At 44.4% G+C, this 23,764-nt stretch overlaps 1 protein-coding gene across 10 annotated transcripts in view; it reads right to left on the bottom strand.

The window, feature by feature from the left end:
* Window positions 1–17,645, bottom strand: part of PTPRF (protein tyrosine phosphatase receptor type F) — a 374,836-nt gene extending 357,191 nt beyond the window's left edge. For 9 of the 10 annotated variants that reach the window (XM_054285901.1, XM_054285891.1, XM_054285895.1 and 6 more), the window contains exon 1: window positions 17,340–17,442. The gene's annotated coding sequence lies outside the window, so the exon portion shown is untranslated. Of the gene's footprint in view, window positions 1–17,339; window positions 17,443–17,587 lie in introns of those variants that run through there. The other variant, XM_054285892.1, reaches the window with a different exon arrangement.
* Between the last annotated feature and the right edge of the window lie 6,119 nt (window positions 17,646–23,764).

The following is a 23,764-nucleotide window of genomic DNA, read 5'->3' as shown; positions in this document are numbered from 1 at the left end:
TCCCAGGCTCACAGTAAGGAGCTGGCTGCCTGAGCCCAACATCTCCATAGGGTGACCCAGAGCACGATGAAAGTCACACCCCACCAGCAAGAACAGCAAAGTGCCTTCAACCACATCCAGTGGGAACTGACTGAGGACAATGGAGAGAGCACAGACCCACGTAAGATTCCTGGCAGGCTGATAACCACCGCCAGGCAAACTGTCACCAAGCTCAAGGGAACGGCAATTTCTTCCTTGCACCCAGGAAAAATGGGACTGAAGACCGTTAAACATGTTTGGACAACATCCAAAAAACACAATGATCCTAAAAGAACAAAGATCTCATCAGATCTCTGTTCAAATCTGCCCTCAATAAAATGCTGTTAAAGGCTTGGATTTAATTATTATTTCTGGCAGTGCACCAAGGAGTAAAATAAAGAGGTCTATCAGGCAATGTGGAAGAAGTTACTGTATTGCAAATCACTCAACACACACCAGGTCCCAAAATGATGAAACAATGCAGTAGAAATCTCAAGCTAAAATCAGGTTGAGGACCCAAAACGGGTGACTAAGCACACCATGACTCCAGGTCATATCCCCAGCAAAAAAGTGGCTGTGGGAGAAATTTAGGGAGCAATTTTCCCTCAAAAGAAATGGTTGTCAGAGTCACAGTACAACCCACTCCCTTCACTAAACAGTGTAGATTTTGAAAGCTTTTGTGACTATGATCAAAATAATTCAAAGAAGATGTGCATCAAGATGTTTTTATTTTCCACCACTCTAAACGCCTTTCCCTTTATGTAGCCTGTTTTACCTACTTTAATATCCACAATCCTAACACATACACTCCAAAAGCTAAACAAAATGGGCTACTTTTCTACAGATATTATCTACCACCACTCCTGCCTATCTTCATATTGATGCTTTCACAATCCATCGTAAAAGTTATGTATGTTTCACCCATAATAAAGCATTTTCCTCCATGAACTACACACTAATGGAATTAACCTTTAAAGAAGAAATTATGTTAAGATTTCAAGCAACATTTCAGCAAAGATTTTAAAAGCTAGGCCATGAGAAAAAAGTTGAGGAAAATAAGTGAATTATTTAATAACATCACCCCAGAACAAGTTTTACTGCATAACTGTACTGAATTGAGAAGCTATTAATGATCTTCAGCTAGTTAGACACACTGAGTTACCACTTCTTTAAAAATGAATTGTAGAGCTTTCTAAAAAACACAAAATCTAAGTTTGTAAGGATCTAAAACACTACAGAAGTGTTGAAAAGTAGGCCACAGATGTACCTATTTACACAGCCTTGCAGAAGCAGGGAAATTTTCTAGTCCTGTATAAAGTGCTGCTGACCTGCCTGTACTGAAATGATAATGGAAAAAAAAAGTCTACATGACATTTTGCTGGCCTGTCCACGAAAGAAAAATTATTTTGACATGAGGCACTAGATAGAAGCAGTAGAGCAAATCTCTTTTGGAATAAGTAATGTAGAACAATCTAACTAGAAAGATGAAGATATTTGCAGAATAGTGGGAAGTTATTAATATTGTAATATATTTTTAAAAAGTAAATACATTTTTTCCATCAGTTTCAACTGTTAGTTCTCTTAGAAGAATTCAAACACAAATCTTTATCCTACATCGTTACTGCTCATAGGTGTCTTTGACATTCACAAGGTAACTCCCTTCAGCAGATCTCTCTCATTTTGGATAGTAATCTTCTTTTGCTACTTATCCAATTAAATAAAAGGTCCTGAAGATCACAGCCTTTTGGGGGGGGTTCTGATGTCAAAAGGATGAGGCGTAAGGCATGATCCATCTGTTTTTAAAACAACAGGGCACATCTGCAAACACTGCTCTTTTGCACACATTAATAATGTGTTAAGACCTAGATCAGCATTTTGTGCACAAAAGCACTCCTTCCAACAGGACAGAAAACAATCCACTTTCACAGAAGCAGAAAAACTAGCTTTGTGCTATTCCCTGGGCAAGCCACATCTCCACATTGTCACTTGCATACAATAAGGAAGAGGCTCTGCTCCAGATCTAATTCCCACCACCTTCCCTTTTTCCAGTTGCTTTTGGGAAACTTCTTCAGTGCAAGAGTAGATAACTTCTGCCCACCTGCACACTTTGGTAGGCTCTCTTTTCTCCAGAGCACCCCAAGGTTCCTAGGAAAGGTAACAACCCTTTTTATGTGCTCTGGAGAGGAAAAGGCAACGCAGTCACCACCACACTGTGGGAGGCAGATCCACCCTTCCATCAGCAGCAGTCTGGTTCTGCAAGGGAGGTTTCCACCCCTGCAGAAAGGACTGCTCATGCCTGTTTGGGCACTGCTGCCATCATCCATACTAGCATGGAGCCCTACTCCAGCACCATTTGTGATCTACTTAGGCTTGCTGAAAAATTGAAGGGCTGCAACAGAATTTAGCTTTGCGTTACTGGGCTTTAGCCTTCCACGAGTTAGCTTAAAAATCACCAGAGTCAGCATAATCATGTGAAGACTGTGCATCTGGGAGATGGGTGGGCTGTGCCACATCCAAACTATCTCATGGCTTACTAATGGTAAAAATGAAAATATCTTGCTGCGTTCTCTGGGGCTGTACAGTCCCACTCCCTGCAGCATTTACTGCACCTCTGAACTGCTTTAATCCACTAACCAGCAGAAAGCTATTAAGCTCTTCCCCCTGAAGTTAATTTTTTGCTGCTTCAGTGAAATGGCACTGACACCAAAATAGCATAAAGTAAGCCACAGCAACTGGGAGCGCAAATGGGAAAGTAGCAACTCCCCCTTCTTGCGTTCAGCTTTTGCCAGCTGCAGCTTAACTATTTATTGCTGTTTCCCAAGAAAATAAGTTCCACAGTAGAGGCTTTACTGCAGAGGGCTTGCCCTGTGTTAAGCAAACTGAGGACACAAAGTTCATGAAGTTCATGGCAAAGCACAGGACACAAAGATGAAGACGTGCTGAGTCACACCACAAGCCCTGCTAGCCCAGTACCTGTCTCCAACACACCCTCTCAGCACAGCGCTGGAGAGGAGCAGGAACAGGATAAGCACATCTGCACTTCCCCCAAGCACATCTGTGGCCTTCAATACTTTCACTGGAAGAGATTTTCTTGAACTTGCATTTGTCCACCAGGTAGTCCCCAGAAGACCTTTTCCAGGAGTTCTCCAGGCTTACTGCCGGAAGAACATGCAGAATGTTCTAGGTGCATGAAGAATGACTTCCTCCTGCCAGGATGAACTTGACTCATCAAAATTTTTCTGACTTTTTCTTGGCTCTTACACACTGAATAAAGGAGATAAAATAGCCAAACTCTCTTCAAGCCAGTCACAATTTCATGGACCTCTGTGATATCTTTCCTCAACCGTACCTTTCCCAATCACATGGAACATCTGTCACATGGAAGCCATCCCAGGTCTCTGACAACTCATGTCGCTTTTCCCCTCAGTTCCTCTAGCTGCCCTGTATCTTGATATGAAAGGGAAATTAACTACAATCTAATGCATGGACAAACCACAGATTTGGACAAGGCATAATAATGTTCTCTATCTTATTTTTTATTTTATCATAGCATTTCATAGGACTTGATATGCTCTCTTTAATCACTCCTAAGCACAGAACTGATGACTTGACAGAAGTACTGTGGGTCTCAAGACCCCGTGAACAGGGATGGTTAACCTGGAGTCTATAACTTCGTACAAGAAGTTCAGTTTCCTGCTACCAGTGCAAATCATTTCACATTTATCTATATCAAATGCAGATATCTCATACTTTACTTTAAAGCAATATCAAGAACCTAGAAAATAAATGTCATAAATTCTTTGAGTAAAAAGCTCCAAGTTATATGAATCACTGAAAACAAGACAGCAATAAAATGAAACCTACTTGGGACAAAAAGCTGCTGAAGCACTCAACTGCAGTAAGCATGCAGGACAGAGAAATCCTACAAATGCAACTGCACATGTTAACAAGGAGTTCCTTTAGGCTTTGATCTGCTAGTTATTTGAAACCACACAATGGCTGAATGAAAAAGGTACAAGATCCCAAAGGAATCAGATTCCCTGCTTCTCCACAGCAAGCCTCTAAAGTTCCCTTTTTATAACCACCTTCACCAAAATAAATAAATCACTTCTGAGTTTAAAAAAAAGTAAACCAAGGCACTTCCACACAATTCCTTTCATGTCTTTCCACTGCCTCATCTAGAGTCACATGCTCAGTCCTGACCTTTCCAGATTCTCCTCTCTGCCTCACCACACTTATTCAGACTATCAAATTCATTTAGTGAAACCATCCTATCCTTTCACACTTGACTCTTTTCACAGACAAGCAGTTCATTTTCATGCAGACCCACTTTTAACTTCAAAAGGTTGCTTTGTATCTCAGCTTCTGATGTCCCTTGTTTAAAACACTTTCAAATAAGGAACTGAAAAGCGTTGTAGCTGGGAACTCTCAGCTGCGTCTCTGTCCCTCCTCAAAAAAGAAAAAAAATCCACTATTAAACAAAGTGAGAGGCCATGCATCCACCCAGGATTTCTGTAACTTGTCAGTAGCTCTCACAGTTCACCCATGCACATCCAAGGTCACAGCCAGAGCTCAGAAAACTGAGCCCTGTGGTGGGCCTGGATCAGTCTCCTGGAGATACCTTGACAGTGACACCTGCTTTACCCTTAGGCCTCCAGTGAAGTCATTCACTCCCACCTACCCACAGCCGGTTAGAACGAGCCAACCCTTCTGAGCAGAGTCAGAAGGCAGCGCCAACCTGACCGAGACCTGGCATCATCCCCTCCCACCAAGGCAAGAGCACCAGCCCTCACCTCACCATCAGCAGAGAAAGCCACTCTGCAAACACATCTGTTACTCCTGCCAATGCACACAGAAAGCTGCACTGCAAAATTGAGCTGTGCAAGTCATTTCACACCACACCAAACAATTCTGCTCTCCTTTCCATAGTTCACACACCTGCATTGCCCCAGGCGGGAGCTGCCCCTCTAACAGCAGCACCCAACACCCTCGACACAGCTGATAGCAAACCATCAACACTTTGGTCCATAAAGAGCACTTTTTACACATCCTGAGATGCTTCAGCAATCATGCAAAAACAATTTAATTAACAAGATTATATGCAAACTCATAAAGCAATTAGGTGAAAAGACAGGGCAGAAACTTTGCCAAACTTACAACTTTTAAGCACACCTAGAAACTACATTTGTGTCAAAGAAAACTACCATAAAAACTAATGCAGTGGCTCTATTAATCAAAGCCTTTTTCACTTTGAGACAAAAAATACAGGAGAATACTTGTTCCTAGCTCATTTCAGAACCATTTTCCATTTAAAATATTTATAACTCGGTAATTTCAGGTGAGAAAACCATACTGAAAAGAGCAGTACATTACACTACATTTCTCATTAATTTCCCTGTGAAACATTTGAGTCTCCAAAAAGCTGACTTTTAAGTTAATTATGCACAATTTGGACACTCCAAAGTCAGGAATTTGAGCTGAATCCCGTCTAGTCACTCACAAAACCTTTATAATGAAAACACACTATAATCATACTCTTTTCTTGCTAGAACAGACAAAAAGGCACTATCATAATTTTTAAAACCACATTTGAATCCCAGTGGGGTTTGTTTGGGCTTTTTTTGTACTAGGTTTTTCACCCATAAAATTTACTAGACTTGTGATTTCAGCAACGCATCCAGAAATGTACTGAGTTAAAATGCAGCTGTTTCCTACTTACTTTCCTCAGATTTTAAGTACAGGAATTTTACCTAGCTCTAATACAGAGAATTACCACAGATCTTTAGAAAATGGAGAAGACTGAGTGCTTCAGCATAAATATCTGCTCCTATCCCCTTGAATCTAAATGGAAACACACCATTAAAAGCGTCACTGATTTTAAATAAATTTTACTTTCTTACATTAGACACTGCATCAAAACCACAGCAGTTAAAAAGTCAAACAATTTTCCAGCTGGCTGCTACATACATTGAAAAACAAGACCAGTTCAAGATAATAACACGTCCTTTGTATTAAAATACCGGTCAAGCTGCTGACAAGGAGACAAATGAGTTTTTAAACCATTAGTATACACTCACATAAAATTAAAAACAGTTCCATGGAAAGAAATTTGGATAACCGTGATATGCCTCTTCCAGCACAATACTTCCCTTTGATTTTCTGAGAAGTTATTAAAATTGGACTATCTCAGCTTGCTGGAAATTCATTTATCCATTATTACAATATACAGTTAACGCAGGAGATTAGATTAGGTTTTGACAAGTCTTTTACACTTCTCAGGGCAGCACTGCTATTTCTGCCCAGGTTGGTAACTTTATCTACCAGCTAACCTTTGCGGCGCTGACAATGCGCAATTAACAATTTTCTCCCTTGCCCCTGACTGCCATGCCAGTGCAGACGATGCTGTTGCAGTGACACACACATCCCAGCTCCTCCTGGCAGCCTGGCCCAGCCTCAGCCCCTGAAGCCCCCACTGTGCCCCCACACATGGCTCCCTTTCAGCATCCCACAAGACTTGGCAACGGCAGCAGAACAGAGCGGCCCCGAAATGGAGGAGGCCGTCACCTAATGAAACATGACTAACAGGACTGCTGACTGTCCAAATATTTAACTGCTCTCCAGTGCTGCGGGTCACATGGGTTAATCAAATAAACTTGCATATCCGGAGGGATTGCCCATTATTTGTGTTTTCTTTAAGTCCTTACCTGACTTTAGACTCTGAAAAACTACCAAGCTGCGAGCTACTGTGAATATCTGCACATAAAACCTAACAAAGAGACACCAGAGCTCTCCATCATAAGCTGAAAACATGGAAAAGTTCTTTTAAAAAAAAAGCAATTTTGCTGAATAATATGACAACTCTCTTCAGCACACAAAAGCAGCACATGCTGATGGGAACTGACAACACCTACACTAGGTACCTGGAAATATAACCCGTGTCACAGCACACAACTGCACTGTAAGTGGGACTCTAACACATCTTTCCCAGACTTAACCATTAAAACTCACTAGAACAAAAAACTGCCAAAACGGATGGACAAAGCAGATGCAAAGTATTGTATGACAATAGAAATTAAAATAAACCTAGGATTAAAATATAGCTTAGTTTCACTGATTTCTAATAGCATTTGTCTCCATTCAACAAGAATTTATGCACCATTTCAACCTGATAAGAACTTAATTTTAGGTAATAAAGCTTTACAAATTGAATTCAAAGGGGAAAAAAAAAACCACCCAGCATTTCCCAGTTATTTCCAGAGCTCCACAACTACAGACTTCAACTAAAGGGAGAGGGAAAAGTTGTCACTACAAATGCAGACCTGACATGTGACCTCTGGATACAGTGGCACTAGCAAGCAGCTATAATAAAAATCAATATTAATTCCACACACTTCTGTTTTGAAAATAAAGCAATGAAATTCCCTCACACCCACCTGCCAAAGGGACACAACTCAGACCAACTTTGCCAAAGAGGATGTTTAAAGTCTTTCTATGGGCATGTAATGGATTCCAAGACTGAACGTGCACTGAATGTTCAGTGAACCAAATAATTTTTAATAGATTCCTCAGGGGAGTCTTTTTTATATTTTTAAATCACTCTAAGACCTTGGAATGACAACCTGATTCAGAGGCAAAGAAAGGCTGTTCATGGGGTGGGGTATTGTGTTTCTCCTGGGTTTTTCCTGAAAGAATATCAGTCATGTCTGTTATGTGTAGTTAATATGTACTTTAGAAATGTCTTCGTTACTACAAACCTTAAACTTTTAAAATTTCTTTTGAAAACATATACTGAGGAATTTTAAACTTCCTCCCTGCAGATATACTACACAGCAAATATAGAAAGTTGATCTAACAGAAAGGTGGGAGGAACTGAAAGCTGGAATGAGGCAGCTCACCTCCTTCAGCCACAGTTGCAATGAAACAGGTGATAGCATTAACAAAACCATCAGGCCCATATATAAAAAACCCAAATGTAGCACAAATTAGATCAGTTTTCACACTTCAGATTAATGATCCTCCCCTCCCCAGGCCCCTCAAACTAATGCCCACCTCAACAGCAAGGCCCCTATGACACGATGGCAGATTCAGCACCAGAAGCAACCATCCCCTGAAAGAGGGAATTTTTCCAGCTGTATGATTAAGTACCCAGGAAAACAAGACAAGGAGCCTCAAGCGCTGCCGTTGTTCGTGTGATTTCAGCAGGATTAGGCAGAGCACGATGGAGGAAAAGCCTCAGACAATGAGTCCTTTCATACACCAGAAACAAAAACTACTGTTAATCACACCCACAATTCAGTTTCTTCCACTAATTCCTAATCAGACATCAACAAATAAAGCAAAACACTTATTCTTGCTTGAATTCTATGAAATAAAAACAAATGAAAGGAAGTGATCAGCCCGTGCTGTAAAAATGTCGTTGCCTCTCCACCTCCTGATGGACAGGGAGCTGAGACAGGCATGAATGGTTGGGAAAGGAGCTTTTCCATAAAGCCGTCCATAGAAAAGTCCAGAGTGGAAGAGTGCCGCATTAACAAGCAAGAGAAACTTCAAAAACCAAGAGACAAACTCAAAACCCTCCTCTGTATAAAAAAAGACACTGTACCACAGTCATCAGAAAAAAGCATCTGGTGCACCACTTTGATTTTCTACATTAGTCATTGGACAGAAACAAAGCATCTTTTTTTTCCCAAAAGCAGCAAATAATTGCAAATCCACTTCTACACATAACCTATCATTTATCACCTCATCAGCGACTGCTTGAGCCTGACAGAATTAAACACTCAAGTCAGGCATTTCTGTTAAAAGCAGTAATTACATCGTTACTACAATATACAATAAAAATATAAACAAAGCTGCCTGGCAATATTTTTATACACTCACTGAAATATCACTAGACTCTAAACGGGCAACATTATAATAATAATTAAAAAAACAAACAAACAAAAAACACCATCACCAAAAAAATCCACTTCCACCAAAGTATAGCTAATTCCAATTTAAAACTTTACCTACAGGCAAAAATACATAAATGATTAGCATTATAGTGTTTATTTTAATTACATTGTTCAACAAAAGTCCAAGAGCCTGATAACTCCCTTCAGATACTAAGAAAGCCAATATTCCAGAGCTTATATTCCACTTACAACCTACAGAGTTATGTCAGCCCATCCTATCACTCAAATGCCAAAGCCAGAATGTCTGCATTTCTTGTTGCATCTAAAACCAACACAAAAGTATCAGCTCAAAGAAAAACACGGGGGAAAACAAAAGAAAGGGCAAAACAGGAGGTCAGGAGATCCCTTACCTGCTCCTTGTAGACAACATTTAAGAGCATCAAAAAAAATCATTGGTCTTCAAAGCTCAACTCTTCAAAGTTAAATAGGGGAAAAAAATACATCCCTTTAATTCAAGCTAACATTTACAAATGCTTTCCAGCAATGTAACTGCTTTGTAATGTGTTCTTTAACACTGTACAACTCACAGTGTCTGCCCTGAACACTCAATGATCTGAGCAAACAAAACAATTCACGATTTCTAGCACGCTGAAGATGTTTTCTGTCACTGCAGTCAAGCTGCTGATCCCAGCAACTCTGTGCAGCTCATTTTAAAACAAACGTCTGCCCATCTACCTTGATGGTTCTGGCCAATGAAGAAGCCTTTGATCACCCTTCAGCAAAACACTGCTGTGTCCTAAAAGATGCCCATCTTCCTGACAGCAGCATGGGGGATCACTGGAAGAGCATGACAGCTGACTGCCACACAACACTTCAGAACTCCTCCTTCTTGTAATTAATTATGCTCTTTATTTCTTCCACAGCCATAAGAAAGAGACTGGCATGGAGGTAAGTTGTAGCAGTACACTTGATTATTATTTTGTTTACAAAGAAGCTGTTTCAGGTAAGAGCCAAGGCAGGAGCCAAGCAGTTACCGGCAGTATCAGCTGCTCCCAGAGAGCTGCTGGGGTTCCATCGTGGAGGTGCACACGCTGCACCTTCTGTGGATTTCTCCTGGGCACAGGTGAGAGGTGCCCCTGGCCACCACAGCCTTGGCCAAACAGCTGGCCAGCCAGGGAAATCAGCAGCACAGAAGGCAAAGCAAAGCAAGATGGAAGCACCTCCATGCTAAGGACAGCACCAGCGTGGGGGCAAGGAGAGCCCACAGTCGCTTCAGTCTCATCCAAAATCCAGCTGTAAACAAGAGATTTACACTTTGCACCCACCCAAAAACAGCTGCTGAAATCATGGCCATGCTACAGGCTTCTGCAAGCTCCCCCTGTCTTGGCCTGGCTGACTGAAGCAGGATCCAGCACTTACTGATCTGTGTTAAAATGAGCCCTCTGCAATGGGACAGACCTCAGGAAATTAGGCTAATTGACAGCCTATTCTAAAATATTTTTTTCTTTTTCGAGCCAAAAGAGTACATTATGCAAATGAGTACATTACCTTAACCAAAAGCATCAAGTTTAGTTTTACAGGATCCAAAGACGTAGTAGAATCCATAAAAAACACAAACCAACAAGAGCTGCTAGCCAGACTCCTATCTCACAATATACCAAAGGAAAAAAACTTTCCTGCAAAGGTTTATAACCCTACCTCTGTGTCAAGAGGCAGAATTGAAGGAGTAACACAAAAAAATCTGCTGAAATACCTGTGGTCCCCAAGTGTAACTCTTCAAATCTGCATTTTATGAATGGGAAGCTACTCACAAACAAGGCTATAGCAAGGAGCCATTCAATATCTAAAATTCATGTTCAAAAATACATGTTTCATCCTGAGGTTAAGTACAAGTTTACGAGTACTTTTTTTTACCACATAACACAGGCGTTAGCATACACAGACTGTAAAGAAATTTTGGTGGTGCCAAAGCAGTCTCAACAAAACCACTGAGAATATATATTACAAAATTATTTCCACGCCTTCTAGTTCATAGGTTTAAGAGGCCAATTTTTTTTGTTTATGGTAATTATACTTCATATTTCACTGAACTTTGACATGATAAATGTATTATTGGATTTTCTGTGCATCTTCTAGTCAATTTGTGTAATCTTGCAAATTCTGTAGTACAATTAGTTAAAATACAATGGACAGTACATTCATAAATTACAGATTTTTCCTTAAGGTAACAGAATTATTATTGATTCTGCAACAACTAAACCTTTGATCAAATTTGGTGAAACAAATGTTATTTAAGATATAAACAAACATAATTCCTTTGCATTTGAAGAAAACAGTGGTTTGTAGAAAGTTAATAACTCCATCTAAAAACAAGGTCAATTTTTTCTCCTTTGCCCCAATCTCACATCTTTGAAGTATGTAACACCTCAAAATGTTCTTAACTCACTGTGTCCAAAAGGCTCCTCTGCCACTTCTATGGCTATTCTTCAAGACAAAAAGTCAGAAACACAGTATTTGCCAGGTAAAATATTTTTTTTAATATACAGCCTAAAATCTAAACACTAGACTACCCTTTTTCATACTTCTCAGATCTAATTTAGCTTCCTCATTAAACATCCTACCAAAATACATCTAGGGAGAAGAAAATCTAACACACTGATATAACAATTACCAAACTCCTCCAGAAAAACAGATGCAGATCATCCCACTTCTTTACCTACTCAGAAAACTCTCTAGAAAAATGACGGCTTTTCCAAAACACTGTAAGATCTAATTTTGTGAGGAAATCTAACAAAAGAATCAAGTACCATCCCATGAATAACTTCCTGCTCCTACAGAGAGAAAAGACATTGCAAAGCTCAAGTGCCTGGCTGCCTTCAGCAGCAAGGATGACACATGAGAGAAGAATCCATACACAGGAGGGATGGGAAAGCAACCCTGCTCTGTGGATCTCATAAAATAGAACAGATGTTATTCTTTGTATACACACATGCAATTCAGCGTTAAACACAGCACTTGCAGGAGGAAGAAAAAAAAAAGGAAGATAAGCCCATGAAGCCAACAATAGATAATTCCTCACCATGGTCAAGCACACGTGTGCTTTGTTTGGTTTCGAGTGATGACCAGATTTCCAGCACTGCTTTTGAAAGAACAATGCCACATGCTCAGCCTTCATGTTTTTCCTCCATTCAATTTCATGTGACAACTCCAAACTATAAACTTCTTGTGCCAACCTAAATAATTCCTCTTTCTCAGTAACACTGGAAGAAAGTACTTACCCACTTGCCAGCTGCAGCTGAAATTTCGTGCCAAGAAATAAATGTCTTTTGGACAGGTTGTAAACTGGAAGCTTCTATGCCTGCTAAAGGACGAGAATAAGAATGGGACCATCCTATTCCTTCCAAGATTAATGGTATTGCTGTATTTCAGCTACACAGTGGATTGCACTTGATTAAAGCATCCAAACAGAGCTTCCTCTGAGTACAGTGCTCAGATATTAGTAGGTACTTTTGTCAATTTTCATCTCAACCAAGCTTTTTATAAACATTGCTTCCATCCTTTGCTCCAAAAACCCTAACTTATCTCTGTATTTCAGATCTTCAGAATCGAGTTCTCAGATAATAGAGTCCTTGAAGTCGCAAGACCTGTTTCACCCTTTTTTTTGCCGAGGCACAGGTGTATAAACATTGTGTGCACACTGACATTAAATAGCAAGTGCTCCAGCTTCCCCTACTTGGCCTCCTTCCACAGTCCCAGGAGACTTCGACCTTCCTACAGACAGCAAACACTTGCTGGTCACAAAGCTCTCATGATCAGCATAAGGCGAAGACCAAGGCGTCTTGCCCAGTGCCCAGAAAGATGATGATTAACAGAGAGCACAAGGGACAGGCTTTGCAGCAGAATGGCTAAATGAGAAATTACAAGTGAATAGCTTGAAGTCTTCTATCTAGGGCCAAGCCAATACTGGGTTTCTCTTCCTCCTAGTGTCGAGTGGTTACTGGGTTTCTTAGTTTTGCAGGCTGGGATTCCCCCCACATTCCATCAGATGCCCCAGCATGCAGAGGTGATACACACACATACACGTGGGACACAGAGTGCAGCAGCACACAACCCTGATACCCACACTTCACTCTTGTCCTTCTCCCAGCTCACACAGGCTTTCCAAGTACAGGATGTTACTCTCTGTTAACACGTTTTGGTTTTTGAGGTGGCTCTCCAAAGCTCTGGGAAGCTTCTTATAATGACAGTGTCAAAGGCATGAATAAAACCTGTGTTGTTGCAGCGGAAAAGTGGCCTTTTCCTCTTTATCCTACAATCATGGGCCCCCTCCCTATGCTGACCATTATAACATTTTCATTTTGGCAGTAACCCAAATTTTATGTTCACAAAAATGCTGCCAAACTGCCAGTAAAAAGATTCAATTAATATGAATATGTAAAGACGAATATGTATACTGCTAAAAAGCCAAGTACTCTCTCCCATAGAAAACAAAAATTGAACCAACGTTAGTAAATGCACATAAACAAATGACAATTAGGTAAATTAAAAGAAATATAAGTCTCAAAATAAGCATCAGTACTACAAACTTCATTTTAATGTAAGAGTAGTTACATATATCACCTTCACAAATAGAGCCAAGCAGTGCTTGTTCCCCTTGCTCATTAAAGCTCTACAACTGGTACCTCCTGTATGCCCACATGCACCATTTCATTAAGCTCACTTGACATTAGATGAAGAAAGAGTACAAGAAAATTGCATATTCCCTGCCTAAAGTAAACTTGTCATTTAAACCTTGTGTATAGATAGAATTTGATATAGCACTGGCGCAGTGAGTCATTCGTCAGTTTTAGAGTTTGTACGACAGTATTCTTACATACGTTTTGCAATACTTTCCAGTTCGCTGCCACTCCATGTAATTACAAGTTTTTACTGGAAAGGAAGCATATATTTTGGGTTTGAACACTGCACTAAGAGCTGTAGAAACAACACTTACTTTTATGGTCAGATTTTGAGCAGAAGTAAATCCACAGAAGGAACCCTCGCATACCGTATGAAAGATGAAAGTCAAAGCATTGCTTTTAAAGGAGGGCAAGCAATGATGGAGAGCATCACAAATATTTCTCAATGAATTACTCCAAACATAAACATAAGCAAGTCTCCTGTCAGTTTCCTTCAAAAGCTGTTTCTTAGCTATGTAAGTTAAAACTGCATTCATTCAGAACACTATATAAAACAGCCAGTAGCTACTACAAGTGCTTTACTTGAAAATAATAGATGATTTCACATCCTTCTGTACTAGGGCAACACATCACATTAAAAATTTTCCCTACTGTCTCACCTTACCTTTAAAGTTGCAAAACAGACATGAGTAATTTAACTCTCAACCGTGGTTTCTAAGAAGCACTAAAAAAACCACTGAAACAGAAAGATTTGTTCTGATTAATACCACTAACAAGATCAGCTCAGACTCAGACTATCATGTGGTGGCATTCAGCTCACTCCAACACCTCTCAGGAAAGTTTGCAATTCTTCAACAGAAGTTTTAATTTGCACACAGTCACAGGTTTACTGTTCAGGTAAACTTCTTCAGTCTCAAAGCTGGTTATTATTAGTATTCCTTTCCACTATCTAAATTTGCATCAAATGGGATCTACTGAATTGTACATCTCCTGCTATCTGATAAAAAGCTGGAGAGAAAAAGCACCCTTTGGCCAATTAGAATCACCTGGATTCAACAACAGGCAGCAACAACTCCGGGGTTTTTTCCTCCCAATTGCATATACTATGACCTACAAGAAACATTTTCTGCTTAAAAGTAATGCTTAAATGGAGATCTATGGCTGAACATTATCACAAGGATTGCACTTACTTGACAGTCTGCTATTAGCCAACTCCATTATCGCTATTTGCAGTTTTTAAATGTACAGATTCAGAAGTAACTGTACAAAGCTTCCATTACAAGTGGATTTATGGAAAGCCACAGCAATAATCATCTTCATTAGGCATATCTTCCCACAGCCCTGCATTATGTGGACACAAAGAGGAAAACATTTCTTCTCCGTTACCCACAAGCTTAGATCCTTCTCTTTATAGTCACAAGCTCTGACTGTCTTCTCTGCTTTTGCCAATGACAATTGTCTCACATATCCAAAAGCAGAACTTAGTTTAAAAAAATAAAATTAAAAATACCTGCATACCTCTCAACCCCAAAACAACATACAACTTAGGACAGCTTCTACTTTGATTTTCCAGAAACTGACACTTTCACGGGCAACATGAATGAGAATAAAACATTGTCTGTGGCTTCTACTATTTTGCTAATGGCCCCAACCAGTATGCAGCCAAGATGTATTCATGGACACCCACGTGCAAAGGAAAGGGCTGATGGGAATATCTGTAACTAAACTGAATATAAAAATCTCTTGATCTGAAGTTATGTGTTAATTTTTGGCCATAAGCTGTTTTAACCCCTTCACATTCACGGATGTGTTGCATCCTATTTCAAAAGCTAGACACAGGCTAAGAAACTTGCACATTAAGATGGGTGGTTAACGGCAGAAACTGAGAACTTAAATAATTCAACACTGTCACCCACCACACATTCAGATCACAAACTTGCTGCTTTGCCACACAGATTTTACTCTTTGCTTTCGAAGTTCAGATTGCTGATCATGCGCTTCACAGTACGGATATCTATTACTCCTACGTCCTCAGTCTCACAGCAAACCACCACACAAGAAATAATAAAATCAGGACTAAAGTACACTTGTTCCTTCCATAAAACCAACCTCGTGAGCCACGCATTTCCTGCATTATCATAATGAATGCGATGGACTTTATTTAAAAATCTGTTTTCAAAGCCTAACTGGCAGTCTTGGAACAATCACCCAGCAACCAGACATGTTGATAAGTCATTTGCAGCACAGGATCTTAGTAATCTTAAATTAAATTTGTCATTTCTCTAGCATTTACCTTGAAAAATGAACAAAGGTGGTTACAGAAGCAGCATAAGGAAACTCTATTCGCTTACTGTCCCTGCACAAGTTAGCTGCCTTAGAGATCTCTAAGCCAACAAATATTCAACTGAAGGTTTGATTATCCAGTTATCGTCAGCCCAAATCACTTTTTACAGCTCAGTTCTAAACTTGACAAGAGAATATTATATTTGATACTGACAATACGGCTTCATTTGGTTACATATGAAATAAACACGAAACTCCAAAACGCTTCAGAACAGCTGCCCCAGTCAGTCTCCTGGAAACAGACCACATCTTTCCCACACAAGAGGTTCGCGGGAACAGACCTTTAACAGCGCGGAAATACTTTTCTTTCATTGAATTTCATTTACGCCAGCTATTTGAACTGCTAGAAGTTGGTTCTTAACAGTTTCTGGGGGCAGAAACCACGGCGAAGGCAAACGCACCCGCCCACTGCCTTCGCCTCCCGCTCGCCCCGGGCCGCCTGCGCCCACCCCGCGCCGCTCCACGGGAGCCCGCCCGCCCCCCGGGTGTCCCGCGGGGGAGCACCGCCCGCCCCACCGGCACCCCCGACCGGGCAGCGCCACAACAGGTTGCGGAGGCGGCTGCGGGGCACGAGCTGGCCCCGCGGAGGCTGCAGCCGCACTCCCCAGGGAGGGAGAACGGCGGAGACCGGGATGGACACCGCTACCCCCACCCCGCTCCGGGGAGCTGGCACCCCGGGAGCAGCGGCGGTGCTCCTGCCCGCTCCCGCCGGGGGCCCTTTGTTCTCGCCACCCAAGACGCCGCCGCCCGGCAGCCCCGCGCTCTCCCAGGCGGCGGCTCACTCCACCGGGGGGGAAAGGCGCGGTCTGCCGCCCCCCGCTGCAGCGCCCTCCCTCGCTCCCTCCTCCCACCGCAGGAACGGCCGGCGCCAGCCGCGGGAAACGCTCCGGGCCACTGCCGACCGCCCCGCGCCTCGCACACGGCACAGGCACCCCGCCCGGGACGCCCCGCCGCGGTCGGCGCTGCGCCCCGCGGGTAGCGACCCCTCTCCCCCGAGCCCACCCCAGAAGTCCGCCCGCCGGGGCTGCCCCGAGCGCCGCAGCCCGCCCGGGAAGGTCACGCCACGGCGGCAATCCCCGCGCCCCCGGCACCGCGGCGCCGGCAGGTGCCTGGCTGCCCCCCGCCGACCCGAGGAGGGCTCCGCGGGGCTCAGCCGGTGGCCGCCGGGAAACCGCGTGGCGGCCCCAGCGGACGGCAGGGGGGCTCCGGTAGCTCACGGCGGCCCCCACGGAGCGCCCGGGGCGGCGGCGGGGCCGAAGCGGGCGGCGGGGCCATCGCTCGGGGGCCGCGATCCGCGGGGCTCAACAGGCGGCGGAGTTTGGCGGCTCCCAGGGAGACGATCCCGCCGTGTCGGGAGCCGGACACGGGGCTGAGGACGGAGAGGCGACGTAGCCGAACCACTTACCGAGGCTCCGGAGCTCCGCCGTCCGCATGCTGCCTCCGGGCGCCGCGCGAGAAGCCGCTCCGCACCCCGCCGGCAGCTCCGCTCCGCTCGCTCCTTCAGCCGCCGCCGCGCGGGACCGCGCTCCGCGCGCGCCACCGCCAGCCCGCCCACGCCGGGGCCGCGCGCCGCGCCCGCCCCGCCGCCAGCCCAGCCCAGCCCAGCCCAGCCCTGCCCGCCCCGCCGCCGCCACCTGCCGCCCGCGGGCTCACCTGAGCTGCGCTGCGCTGGGCCCCCGCTGCCGCGCTGGGCCCCGCGGCGAGGCGAGGCGCTGCTGCCGGCCGAGTCCTGCTCCGCTCTACCGCGGCCTGCGCTGCGCTGCCGCCCGCCTTGCCCGCCGAGTCGGCCCGCAGCCGGCGGGCAGGGCCCGCCCCGGCCAGGTGTGGGCGGGGAGGGCGGGGGACGGCCCGGTGGGGCGGGCGAGGGCGCGGCCGCGGCCCGGGGCGGGCGCTCTGGAGGCGCCGCCGGAAGGAGCCGGACTGGCAGCTGAGGGGCCCTCGCCACTCTCTTCGGCCGGCTGCCGGCAGAAGGGGCTACGGCCGCACCGTGCCTCAGAGCGGGCCCTTTGCCCACGCCCGGTCCCTCCGCTCTGAGCCCCGGGTCGCGGAGCGGGTCAGAGCCGAGATGGCGGGGGTGGCCCCGTAGGTGCGAGGAGCGGCGGACGGGTTGCAGAACGGAGCCCTCCTCGCTTCCCGCGGGTCTCTCGGCGGCAGCGGGTGAGCGCCGCGCTGGGACCTGTTGCGGGCTGTGATGGTTTGGCCGCGGCGTGGCTGAGCGCGGTGTTCCAACCCGGGCGCTCGCCCAGCGCGCTGCTGCTCGTTCACTCCGTCCAGGCCTTCCTGCTCCCCCGTCCAGAGCCCTGAACGGAGAAATGAAGAAACTAAGACATATTTTCTGCGGGGTTTTGAGACGGCGGAAGGGTTAAGTCAGGCAGGCCCTTGCACCGGGTGTGTTGGTGCTCTTCGGCTCCTTGCCCAACCCTTCCTAGGAGCCGGCGTTGCGTCAGCGAGGGCAACACCGCGGTGTTCGGCAGTTTCGCTCTGCTGCCATTCTCTGCGCACCGTGCTGGGGTCACTCAAGCATTTCCCACGACGTGTTGGGGTTTTTTTTCCCCCTCTATGGTCTCCAGTATTTCTTCTCGTGTGTGGTAATTGTGTTCCTTTGCGGATCTTTGGCCGTTATCATCTCATCTCCTCCAGCCAGGGTGCTGGTAGAAGCCAAATAGTTTGTAGAGGTTCTTCCTCTGTCCTGGCATTGTTGCCTCAAGCACTCTTGGCATCACTGGACTTCACACTACTGAAGTGTTGCCTGGCCCCTCACATGTCACTTGCCTTGGCTCTGAACTGAGAGTACCTAAAGTCAGTTTTGCACCCCTGCTGCAGCACAGGAAGCTCTGGCACCTAAAGCCTTTGGTTCTGGGGATATTTTCCTTCCTACGCGGCATCCAAATATTGCTGCAAAACAGCCCTTCTCTGCATTACACAGTGAGGCCACAGAGCTTAAAGTGGTGCTGGCTGAGTGCCACACAGCACTGCCAAAGTGCCCATGGGCTCCACTCTCTGTGTTAAAATTTGGATTTGCTTCAGGATGCTCTGGAGCGCAAGACCATGGGCAGGGCGGGAGATCCCTACTCCAGAGAAGGGATTCACAGAGCTGCCAGAGCCCCAGCTCCCTTAGCAGCCTTGTTGGCAAGTTTAAGTGGGGTCATGTCTACTCAACCCCCATTCATTTTATGTATAAGGAACAGGTTTTTGACGTTTGCTTGAAAAGCTGAAGATGTGTGGTTTGTTGTTCCTTTACTAATCTTGTCAGATGTTTAAGAGTTTCTGAGTAGAGACACTGAAATGTCTGGCCAATCTACAGGATAAAATTTTAAGATCTTTTTAGACACCTAAAGATGCAGGTTTCTAAACACCTTCACCAATATGGATTCATGTGACTGACACAGAGCTGCCTCATAAACTTTCGATGCCCTGAAGCTTCTAGCCAAGACTTGCAGGTAAATGATTGTCCCATGGGCGTAAGCCATTAATCATCTGAATCATGAAACAAAGGGTTTTCTTATACAGCTACCACCCTTAACTCTTTGTTACTCCCCCATGCCCTCTATGCCTGCACGCCATAAAAACCTGGGAAGCTATGAATAGTGTAAGCCCACTAGAAACTGGTGGTTTGATATGGGGGAGCCAGTTTGTCACCCCTTTACCTCTCTGAGGACTTCACAGTTATGGGGCACTGTTCCTCAAAGCAAAGGCATCTTCTTCAGGGTCTTGTATAGTACAGGACACAGTGGTATGTTGTCACCAGAGCTGTATTCTGTGAGGAACTGTACAAGAGTCCTAAAGCCCTGAGAATGATCCACCATTTCACACATAGCACCCAAGTGTATAATCTCAGTAGCTCTCATGGCTGCTGCCTGCTCAGCCATTTCAGTGGTAAGCTTTTTGGAAAGCAAAGTCTCAGTGTGTATTTGCAGTATTCCATTTGGAGGTCACTGCTCCCTGTGGCTCTTCCTTCCCTTTGATCCAGCTCTTCAGGGTAAATGCACACACCCATACCCTTGTCCTGTGTGCCACTTGATAGCCAGCTAATGTGTAGATACAGTTTGCCTTAAACATAATAAATTGGTATAAGATCAAAAGACCAGGATGCTGATTTTTTTAAGACTTGTCAGAACAACTTCCCTTCTTGTTTCAGATATTGCGAAACTTGCTAAATGTTCTTGATTGAATCTGTAAGCTGCAGAGCCTGTCAGAAGCTTGTCCTCTCTCTAGCTGTTGGGTTTTTTTGAGGGAGTATTCTTGCTTCTGACTGTTTCTCACCTGATTTTATAGTAATTGTCAATTGTATTGTCAGGTCTACTGGTCTGATTCACAAGTGCCTGGTGCAATGCTCAACTTGGTGCTCATGTAAGATAATACATCTCCATCTGTAGATCTGCTTGACAGCACAGCTTGAGGACCATATGGCCATGACTCTGACTGCCCACCATTTTTTCAATATTACCCCCAAGACTCTTGCATTTCCTTTGTAAGACAGGATTATTAGAATACTGTTTTGCTTCAAATAATAAAAAAAACAATCTGTGTTGCCCATTTCAGTTAATCTCCTATTGAAAGAACTGAAGCCTTAGAGAGCCTTGATATTTCCTCATCCATAGCACTAAATTGTCTGGGTTGAAAAATCTGTCAGAGGAGGTCAACAACTTCCCCTTATTTTGCCTAACTATACCTTGTACTTCTGAAGAAATGACAGTCAGTGTTGTAATAATAGTACAATCACAGTGCTGAAGTGGTATTTGCTTCTGTTTCCTGGCCAAGGCCCTAAGTTCCTCATGTATCTTTCTAGAAAGTACGTTCAAGGGGCTTTCCATTGCTGCATTGGTTATCTCAGCTGGCTGACCAGTTCTGGTCAGGGTATGGGCTCTCTTTTACTGTAGCTTTGCATAGGGATTTGCACAGTGGAGCTCCCCACTTGACTGATGTCTTAGAGGTCCTACAAAGCACACAAACATGAGTAACAATCCTCATAGTTCGTTTACTTCCTGCTCCTCACATCAAAGCAGAAAGCTATCATTAGGGAAAAAAGCAAACAAACCAAAATCAAGCACCACTAGAAAATTTGGTCCTGGTGTATAGATTTATTTTGAGCATTATTAAAGGGGTACAGTTTTCTGCTCCTGACTCAATAAAATGTGCTAGAAGAAGACCCTGGTGATGCTGAAAAATTGAAATGACCTCCTGCTAAGGGTTAAATTCTGGAGTACTAATGGCAGTTGGCTCACTAATGGCAGTTGGCTCTTCTAAAATGCAACCACTTACTCAGAAAAGCCATGCTGCAGATGAGTATTTGCAGCATGGTCTGCATGTGTTCACGCCCCAGGAATATCAGCTTTTCTAACCCTAAATGAATGGCAATGGAAAGACTAAAATGCATCATGTGCATGTAAGTTAAAGCAAACAATACACAAAATACAGTGGCTTTGGTGCTGGAATGGTCACTGCTCCACTCTGTGTTTTACTGCCAAAGTTTGTTTCTCCTCCGTTTTTTTCCATTCTTGTCAGTTCCCCGAGAAGCTGTGTTTTTCTGGCTTTTGTTGTGAAGATATCTGTGCTCAGCCAGTCCAAGAGTTGGTCTGGTGTTCTTCAGCTCCAATCCTTCATGGTTTGGCAGACCACAGGCTTCCAGGCTACAAAATACAGGCTGCCAAAGAGATGGAGAGGAGCCCTGATCACACTGGTATTTGAGCACTTCCTAAGCTAATGTATTTGTCTTCGCAAGATTCCTGTGAGATAGGAAATTACTACTGTCCCCCTTTTAGAGGTGAAAACAGATGCCAGTAGAAGGTAATTGACTTAGCTAGTGTTGCACAGGAGCTAGTGGCACAGCAGAGAAATGAGATCAGCTGCCAGCCCTGTTGCCATGTGCCAGAGGACAGGTTGACTCAGATTTGAAAGCCCTGTCAGTGCCCACAGGCTTTTAAAGCCCCGTGCAAAGGCAAAGCATGAGCTTTCAGAGCTTTCAGAGCACGGCAGCCCACAGCAGAAAACTGTAAGCACAAACCTTCAGATCAAGGCAGCCTAGGAAGGGACAGATTTGTACTGAATTCCAAGTCAGGTGGCTGCAGAAATACCAGCCTGGCCCAGGTTTGCACAGTGACTGGGCTTTTGGGCTTTTAGACTTGGCTTTTGTTTTTCCCTAACTACTGTTGAGCAGCAATTCCTGGTATTGGATCAAAGCTCTCTGTCTGATTTCAGCCTTGCCAGATAATCTGTCTGGGGGCTGAGAACACCCTTCCTCACTTTCACACTAGTGAAAGCAGGAGCTTCTGGAAATGTAATTTCAACCCAATCCTTTTTTTTTTTTTCCCTCCTATTAATTTTTAGTCCTGCCTACTTTTATATTCAGTTTTCAGATGATGTTGAAAGCATTTTAAAAGAAGCCATGAAGCAGTTAAGAAAATACTGGAGACTATGTTCAGAGACCTTAAAAAAATTCTCTTTTGAAAGTTCATGTTCAATTGTAAGTATGAGACAAATAATGGCATTAATATAGCTCATGTGTACAGGAGTGGGTTTTGATTAAAGCAGGGAGTGGCATTATCTTATCTGTGCAGCAGACATATAGACCTTATTAGCAAGGTTAAACTTTTGGGCTGACTAAATTTTTCCACACTCTCTTTCTGCCATAAAAATCCACCTCAAATTTTCATCTCACTGTCAAGTTGCAGGTGAAGTCATGCTGAATGTTTCACATTAAAGCAAGTATCCCAAAATACTGATCCCCAGTGCCAGAAATTATTCTGCCCAAATGGCTTCTGCTTCCTCAGAGAACTCCACCTCTCATCAATTTCTAGTATTTTATAAGAGTGCCCAGCTGATGCTTTTCTTTGACCATATCATCAACTTCAGGTCTGACTGCAGGATGGATTCTGCCCTTGGTTCTGCATTCAGCAGCATCCACTGACAGCAGCCACCTAAGATAAAAAGGTACTTCAGAGAACAGATACAGGAAAAGTAACTGGGAGAAGGATCACATTGACCACAACTCTGCTGCAACAAATGACAGGCAAACAGGACAAATATATTGGATTGACATTTATATTCCAAAAGGAGCTGACACAATTTTTCTCTACAAAATTTTCTCTTTAACTTGAAAAATCAGACCTGAAATTTTCCTGGTGCACTAAATGAGGAATCCCATATTCTTACCCCAGTGTTTGAGAACTGTAGTCCTGAAAAAGTGGTAAGAATAAAGTATTGCCCCCACAGCAGATATCCTCAGTATCGTTTTGTGTGTGAATGGCAGGAGGGTGTTGGGAGCCCTTTGACACAGGATGGTTACCATAGCTCTGCTCCACAGCTGAGGTCTGTGAAGAAGTCAAGGAGAAGCATTTGGGTGCTCCATTCTTCTACAGTAAAGGCACAGAGGAGGGGTTTGGGTCCTGCCCAGCTGTGTCTGTGAAAGCTGGGATCTCCTAGCTGAAATGTTACAGGCGCCAGCCCTGGCCTGGAGTGCAACAGGCAGCCGTGAACTTGGCAGAGTAGAATTTCACAGCTGACTTGTACTTACTCCTCTTGGAGCCAGCAGTGAGTTCCCTCAGTGCACAGCTCCTCATGCAAGTTCAGGGCAGTGGCCAGTCCGTGTGAACAGCATGAGAATGTCACGGTGTCAGGGAAGGTGACAGCGCTGCAAGGTGTGACTGTGGCGTGACAAACACCGGCTGTGGTAGGTACAAGAGTCAGTCCTGCGCTGGTCTGCAGGACTAATCCTCACAGTGCTCACAGGGCAGGATTCACACCCAGGACGAAGCCAGAATGAGGGATATATGATGCTTAATCTCATAAGCTTGAGCAGGACTTAAATGCTTCTCAGAATTTTGCTAGCCT

Source organism: Melozone crissalis, unplaced genomic scaffold (assembly GCF_028551555.1).
Source record: "Melozone crissalis strain CALT ecotype California unplaced genomic scaffold, PUWL_Pcris_2 ptg000045l_1, whole genome shotgun sequence".
In the NCBI taxonomy this organism is placed as follows: Eukaryota; Metazoa; Chordata; class Aves; order Passeriformes; family Passerellidae; genus Melozone; species Melozone crissalis.
The sequence above is the reverse complement of the archived record's forward strand: the minus strand, read 5'-3'. Positions and strand labels throughout refer to the sequence as shown.